Source organism: Acomys minous (genome assembly GCF_964271855.1).
Source record: "Acomys minous genome assembly, chromosome: 7".
NCBI classification, from domain to species: domain Eukaryota; kingdom Metazoa; phylum Chordata; class Mammalia; order Rodentia; family Muridae; genus Acomys; species Acomys minous.
In genome coordinates, this window is record NC_140488.1 from 38,671,739 (window position 1) to 38,686,621 (window position 14,883).

Consider the following 14,883-nt stretch of genomic DNA (forward strand, 5'->3'; position numbering starts at 1 on the left):
TAAATAAAGCCATGTATCTTACTTCTTCCTAGGAAAGTGGGGGAAATTTTTATACTACAAGGTGCTGACCATTTTGAATTTTCTAAATAGATGATAGGTTCATGAAACTTTAACACTTCAAGCATTCTAGGATATTCAGGAGTTTAAAGTTCCACCCCCCTCCTAATACAAAGGAAGCTCCTTCTTTTAGAAATTCCATGGTCTGGTTCTGTTGTTTGGATTGTAGAATGGTGAGAGTTCCTAGCACAATGGTCCTAGATGCTATCATTTTCGTGTTCTCCCTTAGACTACTTCCTTGTTTCCCACTGTTCTCCAGCATCTCTAATGTCATTTGGAATTTGAACCCTTATTTTAGTTGTAAAATAAGTGCAAAACCAGGAAGAGACATGGCAGCCCTATCTGCACACTCCTTGCTTACAATTCTTTCCACACTTGCATACATCTTCTACCTATATTCAGATATGTTATGCTGATTTCTTAGAGTCAGCTTGCATTTTAATCTGCAGGGTCTTTCTTGGATCTGGATCAGGCGTCAAAGAATATATAACATGGGTAGCAAGCACAATGTGAGGAAGCTGAAAACCAAAGAAAAAGCAAGCAAGCAAGAAGAAAAGGGAGGGAAGGGAAGAGAAGGGAAGAGAAAGAAGGAAGGAAAGAAGGAAGAAAAAATAAAGAAAGAAAGTTAGAAATGCAGATCTGCATGCAAAGTCCAACAAGTTCAAAGAGATACCAATTATAACTTAAAAAACAACAACAGATTCTTGCCAACTCTCCAGGCTAGTCTTTAACCTTCAATCCTGCTTGAGCAGTCTTCCGAGAGCTGGGAAGACAGGCATGGACAACCACATCCTACTCAAAATCTTACCCTTTGACCTTTTGTTCTTCAACCTGCATCACCCCACTGAAGGTCTTTTCTTAGCTTCATGCTGAGCCTGGTGTTTTTTTTTCTTTCTCCTCCCCCCTTAACTGATGTTCTTCTTTGTAGTCTTTTATTTTTTAAATATTTTCTCTCACAGACTAAATAGAGAGCTTATAAATATTTTTTAAGTCCTCTCCAAATGGCATTTGAAGCCTTCCGAAAGCCTCTCACAGATTAGAATGCATTTTAGGCCTGACAAGTGAAGGCCTAATGGTTTCACCAAGCTCATAAGGGTGATCTGTGTGCCTACCTCCACACTTCTCACTGTCATGCATGCTTCCCTCTCCAACATTATTTTGCCAGCTACCTCAGGACAATCAGGAGATGCCAGTATTTACCAGGACAGCCAAGTCAAGAGTGGTGGATATATCCGGGGGGGTGGGGTAATGTCCAAAATATACTCGCACACATGCTTTCAATGAAGGTGGAGACTGGTGCGCCAGAACTCCAGTGTCAGAGGTGCAGAGCCTCTTCTAATTGATACAAACAATAAAAATCCCCTCTCGCAGGGGAATTGTGCTTTTGTAGGAAAAAAAGATTTTTCTTTCTGTTTGTGGAGATTATTCCCGTATCTATGATCCTCTGTTTGGTAGCATACGCTCAAATGCTTTTAAGGGAAATATGATTATCATATCCAGGAGACGAAATCTGAAAAATAAAAACAAAAACAAAAACCAGGCTTTCTCCATAAAAAGAGTTTTACCAAATATTCAGCAAATCAACGTCCCCTATACCGTGCATGCATCTGTGCATGTTCTCTAAGAATCACTGCTTCTCCACTTGGCAGATTCTTTTGTCCTGTTGCTATATGGAGTATGCACTCTAGCTTTGGAGAATATGACAGGAGAGAGAGAGAGACAGAGAGAGAGAGAGAGAGAGAGAGAGAGAGAGAGAGAGAGAGAGAGAGAGAGAGAGATGGAGGGAGGGAGGGAGGGAGGGAGAGAGGGAGAGGGAGAGGGAGAGACAGACCGAGAGAAAGAGAGAGAGAGAGACACACACACACACACAGAGACAGAGAGAGAAAACATACAGGCTTTTGAAAGGCAACCTGGTGTGAGTGACTGCCCTCCAAGCCAAGCAAATAGTATCTTGGGGAGTTCAGCTGTGTCCCCTTGCAAAAAAGATTATCTTGGTTGGTGCTGTTTGACTCTTTGCACCCCTGAATTTAGGCATGGGTAGGTTCAGGAAACCTTCGCCTGAGTATCCAGCGGCTCCCTACCACCTATTGTATGCAACACCACATTAGTTTCTTATGGATTGAGGAGGTTGTCTGAAACTACAAATTCTAGGTGTGTGTGTAGGGGGGGGGGTGGACTTCATTTATTTGACACTAACAAAGCCCTCATACATCACTGCTATGTAATTGCTTTCCAAGTGCGGCCTTGTGAGTGAATGCCCTCTGAGCTTAGCAACTGTCATCTTGGGTCATTCAGCTGTGTCCTCATTGCAAAAGACCATCCCACTGGGGACTGTGGTTTAGGCTTCCATGCTCCTTCCCACCCAATATATAGCCGTTCCCTATCAACTGGCAACTCCGCAGAGGACTTGCGGGAAGGACTAGAGCTGGCCTTCCCCACCTCTGCTGCAACAAGGAAATCTTCCTCCCTGCTGGCTAAGGCTTTCCAGTGGAGCTCCTTAGGGGAGGACTGTCTACACTTCTGTATATAACTTCTCAGCTATGCTCTGCAAGAAAACCCACTAAATTCCTTGGTTCTCCAGACAGAATTTTGGTGACAATCAAGCCTGTTTGTTGTTATGACGTTAGAAGGAGTGGGTGTTATTTAATTTCCCCCCTGGGAAGGAATTTTAGCACCACTACCTTAATATTGAAAAGGAGAGGAGAAGGGAAGAGAGAAAAGGGGCTCTGGAGGGAGAGGGGGAGAAAGCAAGAGACTTTTACAGGCCAGGACTGAAGAAAGCATCTGAGCTTCACTATGATACATTTGTAAAAGAGTAGTTTAAATGGATAAGCTCATAGATGGGTCTCTAAAAAATTCGAAGACATGCAAATATACTAATGTGATTTGTTTTGTGAGAGTTTCCTTCGGCAGTGGGTGTGTGAAAAGCCTCTTCAGCCTCTTATAATCCATTTTCCTATGTGTACCTTGTTGTGGCCCTTGCATCTGAAATCTGCTGCAGACTGATAATTGTCTACCAGTTATCTTCCCTTTTTATTGACATACAACTAACCTACCTATTCCAGCCTCCCTTGCCATTAGCCATTTGGATGACTTTGAACCAAATTAGGGTAGAAGAATCTACATTGGCTATTGACTTGCGTATAGAACTCCCAAACATGGATTTTCGAAGCTTCATTTGCCACTCAATGTGAGGCAATGGTGACAACTGAAATGACATTGGAAACGAAGTGGAAAAGGTGTGACTACATATTGACCTCAACACACACCTGAACTCCAATATGAAAGAGAATTTGCCAGCTGCTTCACATAAAATGATCACACAATAGAGTATAGTGTCCATTTGGTGTGGTCATTGACACTTCTATATTCCTGAGAGTAGTATATCCCCCCAAAATATGTGGCACAATGTTCAACATAAATCAGTACCACAACAGCAGCCGCAGCAATAAAATTAACCAGTAGTCAAATAATTAAAATTATTTTTATATTTATTTATTTATTTAATTACTTTACAGCCAGATCTCAGCCACACCCTCCTCTCCTCCCAGTTTCACCCTCATTCCCCCCTCACCTTCTCAGAGAAGGGAAAGCCCCAAGGGATACTAACCCATTCTGGCACCTCAAGTCCAAGCAGGACTAAGTGCTTCCTCTCCCATTGAGGCCTGACAAGGCAGCCCAGGTAGGGGAAAAGGATCCAAAGGCAGGCAACAGAGTCAGCCCTTATTCCCATTGTTAAGGGACTCACATGATGACCATACTGCACATCTGTCACATAGGTCCAGCCCATGTATGCTCTTTGGTTGGTGGTTCAGTCTCTGTGAGCCCTCATGGGCCCAGGTCAGTTTACTCTGTAGGTCCTCTTATAGTGTTCTTGACCCCTCCAGCTTCCTCTGTCCTTCCTCCTACTTTTTCACAGAACTGCCCAAGCTTATCTTATTGTTTGGCTGCATCTGTTTCCATCCTCTTGTCTGCAAGAATAGCAGAGTATCATTAATAGTGACGGGGGTTTTCTCTCCCATGGACTAGGTATCAATTTGGCCCAGTCACTGATTTGATATTCCCTCAATCTCTGTTCGATATTTATCACTATGCTGCTTACAGGCAAGACAAATTTCGGGTTGAAGGTGTTATGGATAGATAGTAGAACACAGGTATTATGAACAAAAAAAATTGTTTTTAAGGAGGCAATCTATATTAGAAAGTTTCAATGTCAGACAGGCTTCATTGTCAATGCTGGCCTAGTTACTTAGAAACTGTGCCCTAGGAAGATAAACTTACCCTCTCAGCCTCCATTATTATTTTATATTAACTGGAGAAAATATAATTGCTTTTGTTGGATTTTTCATAAGATGTATTTGAAATTCCAGGTGCTTAATAACTGAATGACAATTATCATTAAAATGCCCTTATGAACTATACCAATGACCATTTTGGTATGGTGTTCACAATGGAACAATAGGAGCACTTATTCCTTGGTGGTAAGTACCACTCACCTAGTTGTACCTAAGTCTCACTCAACAGAAGGGACTTCATTTCTGGTACTGTAAATCCAGTCAATTACCTTTGGCTATTGAGGCCATGGATCCTAGAGGCATGAGAACATGCTACTGCCACTTTAATAAATCAGGATGATTAGCAGCTGTATTTTCAATAGTTATCCTCACACCCATCCTCCAAGAAACATCATTTTGCAGCATTCAGAGACCATCACAGAGAGACACAACAGGCCATAATGGAGAGAACTGACCATGATATGCCCTGCCCCAACTGCCACATCTGCAACACAACCCCTATACCTAAGGCTTTGGGGGCAGAAATATTTCAAGAGAAAGAATACTAAGTCATGCTGTGAGATGATGGTTTCTTCTATGTATGACTCCACCCATGATATCTCAAACATGTTATTGATAAAGCAAGACCTGAAAGATAATGACAACAACAATTGATATGCCAACCTGGATGGGAAAATCTCCCAGACCTCCTCCATGAAGAGCTATCAGCAATTAGTGACTGCTAAGACTCAGTCCTCTTTAATGAGGAGTCCCTTAATAGATTATTCAGTATCAAGTGGTCAGCCCTAAATGTGTATGTACATATGTGTATACACACACACACACAACACACACACACACACACACACACACACACACACACACACACACACACACACAGCACTAACAGGGCCCCATAGCTTGTATGTATGTATACTGTATACCTGCTGCTGCTCTCTCTCTCTCTCTCTCAATCTCTCTCTCTCTCTCTCTCTCTCTCTCTCTCTCTCTCTCTCTCTCTCTCTCTCTCTCTGTGTGTGTCTGTGTGTGTATATATTTAAGGAAGAGGACATGGGGAAGACAAGGGAGGAGTTAGATAGGAAAGAGATGGGTGAAATTATCTAAATAAATTACTCATGTATATTTTCACAAAAAATAAAATGTTTCCTTTAACACGTCATGTTTGTTCAGTTTTCTAAGCTTGAGCTCATGAATCAGAACAAAGGGCAGACACTTGAAGCTGAGTAAATCCGTCAGTAAAGTTACTCAGGAGCTGTGTAATATTAGTCAACTTGGAACCGTGTCATTAGTCTGGCCAGCACCTCATGCACTCCCTTCCATTCTTTCAATGAGATCTTTAATAATATAGAGGAAACATAACAAAGCTCAGCTCGACAGCCTGGTGATTGAGTTTGAGATGGCTACACAAGTTTCTTATTAATGAGCAGAAAGTAGTGGAGACCAATGTTGTTTTATTTTACTGCGTGTGTGTGTGTGTGTGTGTGTGTGTGTGTGTGTGTGTGTGTGTGTGTGTCTAAGAGGACAATAATGTTCTTTACCTTATTTTCTGAAATGGGATCTCTTTGTGAACATGGATCATAATGATTTGATTAACTTTTCTATGCATTCATCTCCAGGGATTTGTGTCTGTTCGATTCTCTGGTGCTGAAGTGAGAATTAAATGCCCCCACACCCTGTTTCTTACATGGGTGCTGGGGATTATATCTTTTGACTTCATGTTGAGTTGGTATTTGGGGTGTTGTAGGTGGAATACAGGTTTTTACATATGATAAAGAAGGAATTTATAATTGTACTACACTCCCAATCTAGCTATTACTTTTTGAGAAAAATCTTTAAAAATGTCATAAAATTTTATTCTGATCATGGGACAGACTGATGCAATGGTATAAAAAATTAGATATTTGTGCTCCATGGATTGTAGATGGCCATGGATATTGTAAATAGAATACAGAAATTCTTGCTTGTATTATTTCACACAAATGATAAATCAGGGTTTATACATATAATTAAATGTGCATAATAACTGTATACATATCTAAAAAGAAAGTTAATGTTGTTTGGTCTACAAGTTGCCAGGAGACTACTTAGGATATCACTCAATGTGGATGGATAAAAGAGTATCTTGGTAGAAATATGTGAAGGTGTGGACACAAAAATATTTATTAGTTTGGTTTCAACATATTGGAGAATCTTGTGGTTTATGTATTCAAAGTTTTGATTTCTCAGTGTCATTACTTAATTTGAAATAAACCCTTACAATTGTTTCAAAAATACCTACAAAGAATATTGACAGTGTTATCAATAATGTAAGCACGTATAGACAACCAATTTAGAATATTCTTGCTCAGCTATATTATTAGGGTAAATACAAGCCATATCCCCAAACTACAATGATTGAATCACACCTGCTAAGATTTCCTATAAATGAAAAAATTCCAAGAATTGTTTAATGTTTATACTTTATGTCTTTGGTTTCTATTGCTGTGCTGAAACACCTTGACCAAAAATCAAGTTGGAGAAGGAAGGGTTTATTTGGCTTACTTTTCCATATTGCTGTGCATCCTTGAAGGAAGTCAGGACAGGAACTCAAACAGGACAGGAACCTGGAGGCAGGAGCTGATGCAGAGTCCATGGAGGAGTGCTGTTTACTGGTTTGTTACTCATGACTTGCCCAGCCTGCTTTCTTATTGAATCTAGGACCACCAGCCCAGGGATGGCACCACCCACAGTGGCCTAGGCCCTCCCCTGTTAATCACTAATTATGAAATTGCTTTGCAGGTTTACCTACAACCATATCTTATGGAGGCATTTTCTTAATTAAAGTTCCTGTATCTCAGATGACTTTAGCTTATCTCAACTTGATATAAATCTAGCCAGCATACTCTGTATAACAACAGTAGTGTTTACCATAAGTTTATATTACTAAAGATATTAATAAAGGTGTTAATTTTATTTATAATAAAGGTATTATGAAGAAAATGTATGTATATAGTGAATATACTAATATGGATTTCCTGCAAGAGTGTGTTTAAAATAACAAACGTGATATATTGTTGAAAAACTTTAGATATCTTTGTCTAAATAGAGCTATTTGTGTGATGTAATCCATATTTACATTTCTCTTCTCTGCTCTAAACACACACACACACACACACACACACCCCTAGTGGAAGTGTCTTCCTTTGTTTCTAGAGAATGTAGCTTTTAATTTTGGAGCAGTAATTGCTCTTCTGTATATACTAAGTGGAGGTATAAATTCATAAGCAATATTAAAAAATAATAAATAAGATATACTGAATTATTTTAGCCAATGGACAATTTGGGAGAATGGTTTATTCAACCTTGCCCAGCTTGGTTCTTTATTTTCTTTATCATAGTGGGGCAGTTTGAGCTCATCCAATGATTTCTTTGGAAAGTCACAAATACTAATTTTAAAAACTTACATATTTATGACATGGTAGCACTATTTCATATTTTACTTATATAAATAACTTTAGAAGCATGGTATCATTTTAAAAAAATAAGAAAATCAAATGATGGGGGAGTAAGTGGTAGGTGTGTCATGGATGTTAAGATAAGTGACTTTTGGCAAGTTTGCCTATAGATTGCTGACACTTTCCTCCAATTGTTCAAAAACATAAATTATTTCGATGAATGTGCTGTTACATGTTTCTTGAAGAGGGGGAGAAAGAGATATAGAAATTTCTAAATGATTCTTAGATTGCAGAGTCAGCATTCTCTTTGTTCTCTTTTGAGTCATTTGTACTTAAAAGGAACTCACTTAGTGATAAGAAGTCATCAAGGAAAGCAGTTACAGGGAAAGCAATGGGTCAGCTCCTTTGTCTCTGTGTGGCTCATTTCCCAAGAAGTCAAAGCTGATACCTAGGAGGCCTTGAGTCTCCTGCTTCATTTCTATTTAAAGTAAAGTAACTGAACACCTTTCCCCCCTATTAGTTTCAGGAAATGCACTCTAGCAGTTGTATAAAGCCTCGGGAATGTAGAGCCTTGGGAGACAAATCAAGTTATTAACTTATGGGGACATGAGGAGCAGGAATCCAAGGAATGAGGAGTGATTTCAGTGTGGCTGAGCTGCTCTACCAGGTCAAAGTTAAAGTACACTAGAGAGATCCAGGTGAGACGTCTCCTCATAGTCTTTGGTGTCAACTTCAACTCTCACTTCTTTTCCTGGGTTTCCCTGTACTCCCATCAGCTCTCCATCAGTCACTGACACTTCTAACTCTGCACTTAACAGCTCATACCTTCTTCATTTTATTTCCACTCTCCTTTGATGATTTTCCTCTCCCCTTCATACCGTTGTTTCTTGTATGCATGTCCTGCTTAGACAAGTGTGGTCCTGTACATGATTGGAAATATTTATATAAATGATGGTGATTTGCAGTATGTAAGTAGTTGATTACTATTTTTTGAATGAATACATAAATGAAAGCACTATCTCATAGTAACATGTAACAACGAATTGCAAATGCTTTATCAGCTTACTATCTTCAGTGATGAGGTTTGGATTCACTAACTTATTGGAATGAACTGTGTTCCAGTGTCAACTTAATATTGTTGGCTTCCTTCAGAGTGGTTTATTGATTCATTAATTCACTTAGAGCATATTTAGGAAGCACTGGATCTATTTTAGGCACTTAAAATTTAATTAGCGAGTACAACTATCTGCTTCTTAGAGGTGACAATATTGAAGGGGGAGACAAGACATAAATTACAAAGAAGTAATATGGAGTGAAATAGCAGATATTAAGAAGAACAATGTTTTGTTTAAAATATAAATAGAAGGAATCTGTTAAAACAGCTGTTAACAAAAATAAATAAATAAAAGATAGCTGCCTCTGTAGATGTTGGAGGAAATGGAACTCTTGGTGGGAATGTAAACTAGTACAGCGGTTGTGGAAAACAGAATGGAGATGTCTCAAAATTTGCAGCTGGAACTGTACTACAGAATATAGCAATATCCTTACTGGATGTTTATTCAAATAAACTCCTTTCAACATACTAAGGAGTCATGTTCATATTAATATTTATACTAACATTATTCATAATTGCCAAAACATGTAAATAATTTAAGTATCCATCAACTAAGGAATAGATAACAGAAATTAATACTATTCATCCCCAATAAAGAAAGGATTCATGTCATTTATGTTAGCATGGATGTACTAAAGTATATCATGTGAAGTGGAATGAAACAATCATAGAAAGACAAACAATGCCCTCACTTGTATTTGAAATCTAAAAAGATTTAGGAACAGAAAGTAGAATGGTGAATAACAGGCAGTAGAATAGGGAACAGGAAGATGTTATTCAAAGCATCAAAAAATTCAACTAGACAGAAGCAATACACATAGAAGATCTATCATGTAATATGATGCCTCTAGTTAATGGTGCCTTCTTGAAAAATTATGGAGAGTACATTTTCAGTGTTCTCAAGACAAAATTGTAACTAATGTGAGGTAACACATTACAATGCTTAACTTCATTGAACCATTATACAATACCACATGTATTTGAAAAGAACCTAATGTGTACAATCAATAGATAAATTTTTCACTTGTCAATTTAAAGTTAAACAGGTGTCCCAAGATGGAGCAGTGGGTAAAGGCATTTGTCACTAATCCAGATGACCAGAGTTTGATCCCTAGTCCCCCTAAAAGGAAAGGATCACCTTCACAAGTTGTCATTCTTCTTTTACACACATACTGCATACATGCATGCATACAAGTACATATGCAATACAAATTTAAAAATTAGGTCTAATGCAGTTGTAGTTGTACTGGGGAGTAACATGGGCTTGGCAGTCATCCTGTGTTTAGGGTTTATTCTCCAATTATAAGCCATGTCATAATTAAATATGTCAAACACCATTTTCTTCTGCTGAATCCGGTTTAACAATGAGAGACCGAAGCCTTAAGAGAGGCATCAATTCTCATTTTATTTAGTAATATGCAAGGAGACAGCTTTTATGTTGGCAATACCTTTATAAAGTCTAAAAGGTCACATTTCAAATGTATAACATATGACAAGCTAATCATGCAAGTGCACCTTGGAGTGCATTGTGAAATTCTCCAAAGAATCTAAGTTTACAAGCTGCAGTGGACTGGAAATGAGGACGAGAGTCTAATGCTCAGCCAAAATAGTTTTCTGGTGACATAATAATTGGGAAGCCAAGAACCACATCACCACTCCAGCTTCCTGGCTTCTTCCCAGGAGTCTAAACATTTGTTTCCTGAGAAATACCACTTGAATAATTTCTTGGCCTCTGGACAGGATACCACAAGGCTAAAATCTCAATGCTCTTGTTTTTTTGTTTGTAAGCTGGAGCCAGGAAATTTTTAATATTTTAATGTGTATTTCTTACACTCTGGTAATGCAGTTCTGTTTCAGATAATATCTCAGCAACATTGCTTGGATATTATTCTGAAATGGAAAAATCCTAGGGAAAATGTAGTTCTGTAGATTACATGAAAGTTCTAAATGTTGACTTTAAAGTGATCAGCATCTTTCCGGATGCTCAAGTCAAATCTGTGAAGATGTTACTAGAGTCCTTGAAGTAAGGCATAGCTATATGTACATGGGTCAGTCACAGAATACAAGAGGATTCTTCAGAGTGGATTTTTGAAGAGTGGTATTTACTGATACAGAAAAGGGGAAGCCTGATGGCTAACCTAACCACAGCCTTAAAATATACCTATGACTCAGATGCGGAAGATACTCATTCAATCCTCTCTTTGCTCTTGGATGATGCAATAGACTCAAGAAGAGCCATGACAGATTTGGGTTAGTCTTAAACAGAAATCTTTATTGTGAAATATTGGAAATGGTTCCTGAGGAAAGTTGCAGAATCTTTCACTAGCGGGGATTATAAATAGGAGAGCCTTTGTCTGTTGATGGTATGAGAATAGCAGCAAGACCTAGTGACCCTAAGGTTTCTTCTGTGGGACTGGATTTTGTGCACTAGCTCTTTGGGAATTGCGCTGTCTTCATACAATGCTGCATTGCACCAGAATGATTTTCATTTTGTTGGCTGGTTGTATGAAGTGTATATTTCTTTAAATATATTCAGTAATGAATAGTATTTGTATCATCCATTTTCTTTTGGAAGAAGAGATTACAATTAAAATATGAGTTATGCCAGTCCACAAATATTCTATTGTCTTAAAATTTTTAATTTTGTAAAAAAAAATTCAGTATGTATTTGAGTAATTATCCTTTCTCAGATATCAGAAATTTAGCATATTAAAACTTCTGTTCTTGTTAGCTGATTTGTTTCAGTCCACATTAATAGTTTTACACAGGGTTTGTAGAGAAAACTTGCAAGAAGTTTCTGGATCTCATGCTCATTTTGAAAGGTAGGTTTACATTTTCTTAAAAGTGTAATAAACTTGTATAAGAGAGTGGCCCTTGTAGTAAAGGCCAGGATTATTTAAATGGATTTTCTGGGGAGTAATTGGAGTTGACTATGACGTTCAGCCTTGTTCCTTCATGCTTTCCAAAACTGAAGTAGTGACGAAAAGAAAGATGCAATCAGGGTTATAGCGGCCGTAGCACTTGTGTCAAAATACAGGTCCCATAACCCACAACACACACCACTGTATCTTGCTTTGCTCTGTTATTCATCAGGAGTTTGTGCATGTCTGTTGAGCCTGGAGTCTATTGGTCCATTAATTTGTAGCATCCATGATGAAATGAGGGTGATATAAGAAGGGATTTTTTTTAAAGGGACAGGCAAGGCATCATGACATAGTGTTTAAATATATCTTATACAGCCTTTACCTCCTGTGGGTGGGTGTTGATTTACCATGCATGAGAATAAAAGCAATTGGTAGGTATAGTAAAAAATTGCTTCAAATATCATAAATAATAGTTAAGAAGTTAAGCAGGGTACTTTTTGGGTAGAAGAAATTCTCATTAAATCTTATGAGAACACTGTTTGTAGCCACTGAGTTCTCTAAAATGACCATAGTAAGTAACATCTAAGTCACTTGAATTTGACATCCTAGCTGTTTGTCAAGTATCTGGACAACATAGCAGTGAGAATTGTGAGGCTGTGCGGCAGTCTGAAAGAGGCATGATTATCAAAAGGTCAACGTTGCTCATAACTAAATGTGAACAAAGCCAGTAAGTCAAACCTACACACCACCAGCTCCTCTGTCCATTTTCTTTACATCTTCAGAGTTTTTCTTCCTTTTTGTATCTCCAGCAGATATGCAGTGCAAAAACATACACACAAAAAATAAAAATATACGTCTTGCAGCTCAGGTCAGGAGGTAAAGCAATGAAAGGACATTATGATTCAGTCTATTGGATAGAGAAAAAAACTTTTTTTTTTTCAAATTGGGTCTGCGGAAATCTAAGCTATGGGTCTAAAAAGGGCATGATATCTATGAGAAGTAGGAAGAGGCTGTTATCTCCTGCCTTGATTATTTTTAAGTATTACCTCACCGGACTTTTGTTAGACTGCTTGACTTCCTACACTTTGAGGAAGATTCTAGTTCAAAGTAATAAGTCACAAGAAAAGATGCTTTAATCTTCACATAGATGTTGAAAGGATACTGAAGCCTTTATAAATACTTTAACACATAGCATAAGACTAATGTATCAGTATTGGTAGGTTTTCTTACATTACATTATTACCATAGTTTAGCTTATCAAATGATTGGAAATAAGTGACAATGAGGACTGCTTCTTCCTTATTCTATTTTATGGAAATTTGTGGCTCCACAATCCATTCTGGCATATGGACATAATATCCCAGAGAAGGGATATGTTTATTATCTGTTTATTATTTTAAGTGTTTGAATGGCTTCTGGATATCTATCCTGACATATTTTCTGCTTTATTTTATCCAGAAGAGTAACCTCATATTTCAGTAGTGAAACTGGAAGAATTTCTGGTAACCATTTACAGAAATTGGTTCCTTTTTTAAAAAAATGAAAACAACTGAAAAGGCTTCATTACTGTCATTGTGACAGTAAGGTCATAGGTAATTTAACAATTCCTACCCTGCGATGTCATTCTTGTATGCTATTTTGTCACTGTTTCGTTCTCTCTTGTGAGAACTGTTACTTCACTGGTATTCATCCATGTATTCAGACATTGCTCCTCGCACACCATGAAAACTTAACTATCTGTGTTTCTTTACCTTGTACCACATTCCAGAAATGGATTAGTTACTGTGGCATGTAAAAACATGCCAGTTGAAACACTAAAACATAACTCTTCCTTCTCCATGTAGCTTTTATGGGTATTTAATGTGACCTTCTAATTCTCTTATTAATCCTCTCAAGTGCTGGGATTACAGGAGTATATTAAGTATATGTGATACTTGGAATTGAACCCTGGGTTTCATACACATTAGGAAAGGAGTCTATGAGCTGTGCCTCATCCTCAATCCCATTAGTTGTGTTTCCTTAGAACAAATAATCTCTGTTTGACAGCTGAGTGTGTCAATATTGGGAATTATAGCTCGATGAGATGGCAAGGTCTAAGTCCTGAGAAATTAATGGACACGTAAGTTTTCTCTCATCCACCTTCTAATGAAAAATTTCCACCAAATAATTTCCATCTTGGCATATTGTAGACCAGAAAAATGATAGATGTTTGTACAAATTAATTTACTTATTTCTCACTAAAACCCTGAAGTAATCCTGATTACACCCTTGTTTTCATTTAATTTTTTGGTATTACTTTTTTTTGTTTTGCTTTTTTAAGACAGAGTTTCTCTGTGTAGCCTTGGCTATCCTGCACCTGCTTTGTGTACCAGGCTGGCCTTGAACTCATAGAGATCCACTCCCTCTGCCTTGCTGGGTTTTTGGATTAGAGGTGTGCACCATCACACATGGCTTGTATTGTTTTTTGAGGCAGTTTTTTAAAGTAACAGCCAAAGGTAGTCTGGAAACCTCTATGTTCTGCTCTCTCTCCCTCCCTCTCTCCAGTGCTGTCAATGGAATCCAGGGCTGTGAGTGTGTTAATCAGGCATTCTTCACTGAGCAGCATATGTAAACTTTACCTGCAGTAAATGAGATAACCATTACGTAATATATCCTTGCTTGTTTATTTGTTTATGGTCTACCCTTTTCACAAGAAACAATGACTGCAGGTATTGTCCATCACTGTGTTCCAGTTGTCTAGCACAACATTTAATAATTTATTGAACACACGACTGGATGAATGAACAACTAAGTAGTAATAACTAGTAGAGACAGTAAGTCTTAGTCTGAAGAAAGTACTGAAACATGTTTTTAAAAAAATACACTGCCTGAACCCCTACCCAGACCTAGCTGGTGAACAGGATATTCTCCACCGTTGAGTGTAGAGTGAGATCTGATTCTCACAAGAACTCTGGTGCCCCCTTTCTGACCACGTCCTCTGGATCGGGAGACCTGGCGGCACTCAGAGGAAGGATAGCAAGTTACGAAGAAGAGACTCGATACCCTAAGGGCATATATAGGGGGAGGATGTCTCCCTCAGTCACAGACATAGGGGAGGGGAGAAGGGGGGAAGCGGGAGG

The 14,883-nt window shown here is 38.3% G+C and overlaps 1 protein-coding gene across 2 annotated transcripts in view; it reads left to right on the forward strand.

The window, feature by feature from the left end:
* Positions 1-8,393: 8,393 nt before the first annotated feature.
* IL13RA2 (interleukin 13 receptor subunit alpha 2) overlaps positions 8,394-14,883 on the forward strand; it is a 52,985-nt gene continuing 46,495 nt past the window's right edge. Inside the window, exon 1 of one of the 2 annotated variants that reach the window (XM_084789151.1) lies at positions 8,394-8,484. The gene's annotated coding sequence lies outside the window, so the exon portion shown is untranslated. Of the gene's footprint in view, positions 8,485-11,297; positions 11,723-14,883 lie in introns of those variants that run through there. The other variant, XM_084789150.1, reaches the window with a different exon arrangement.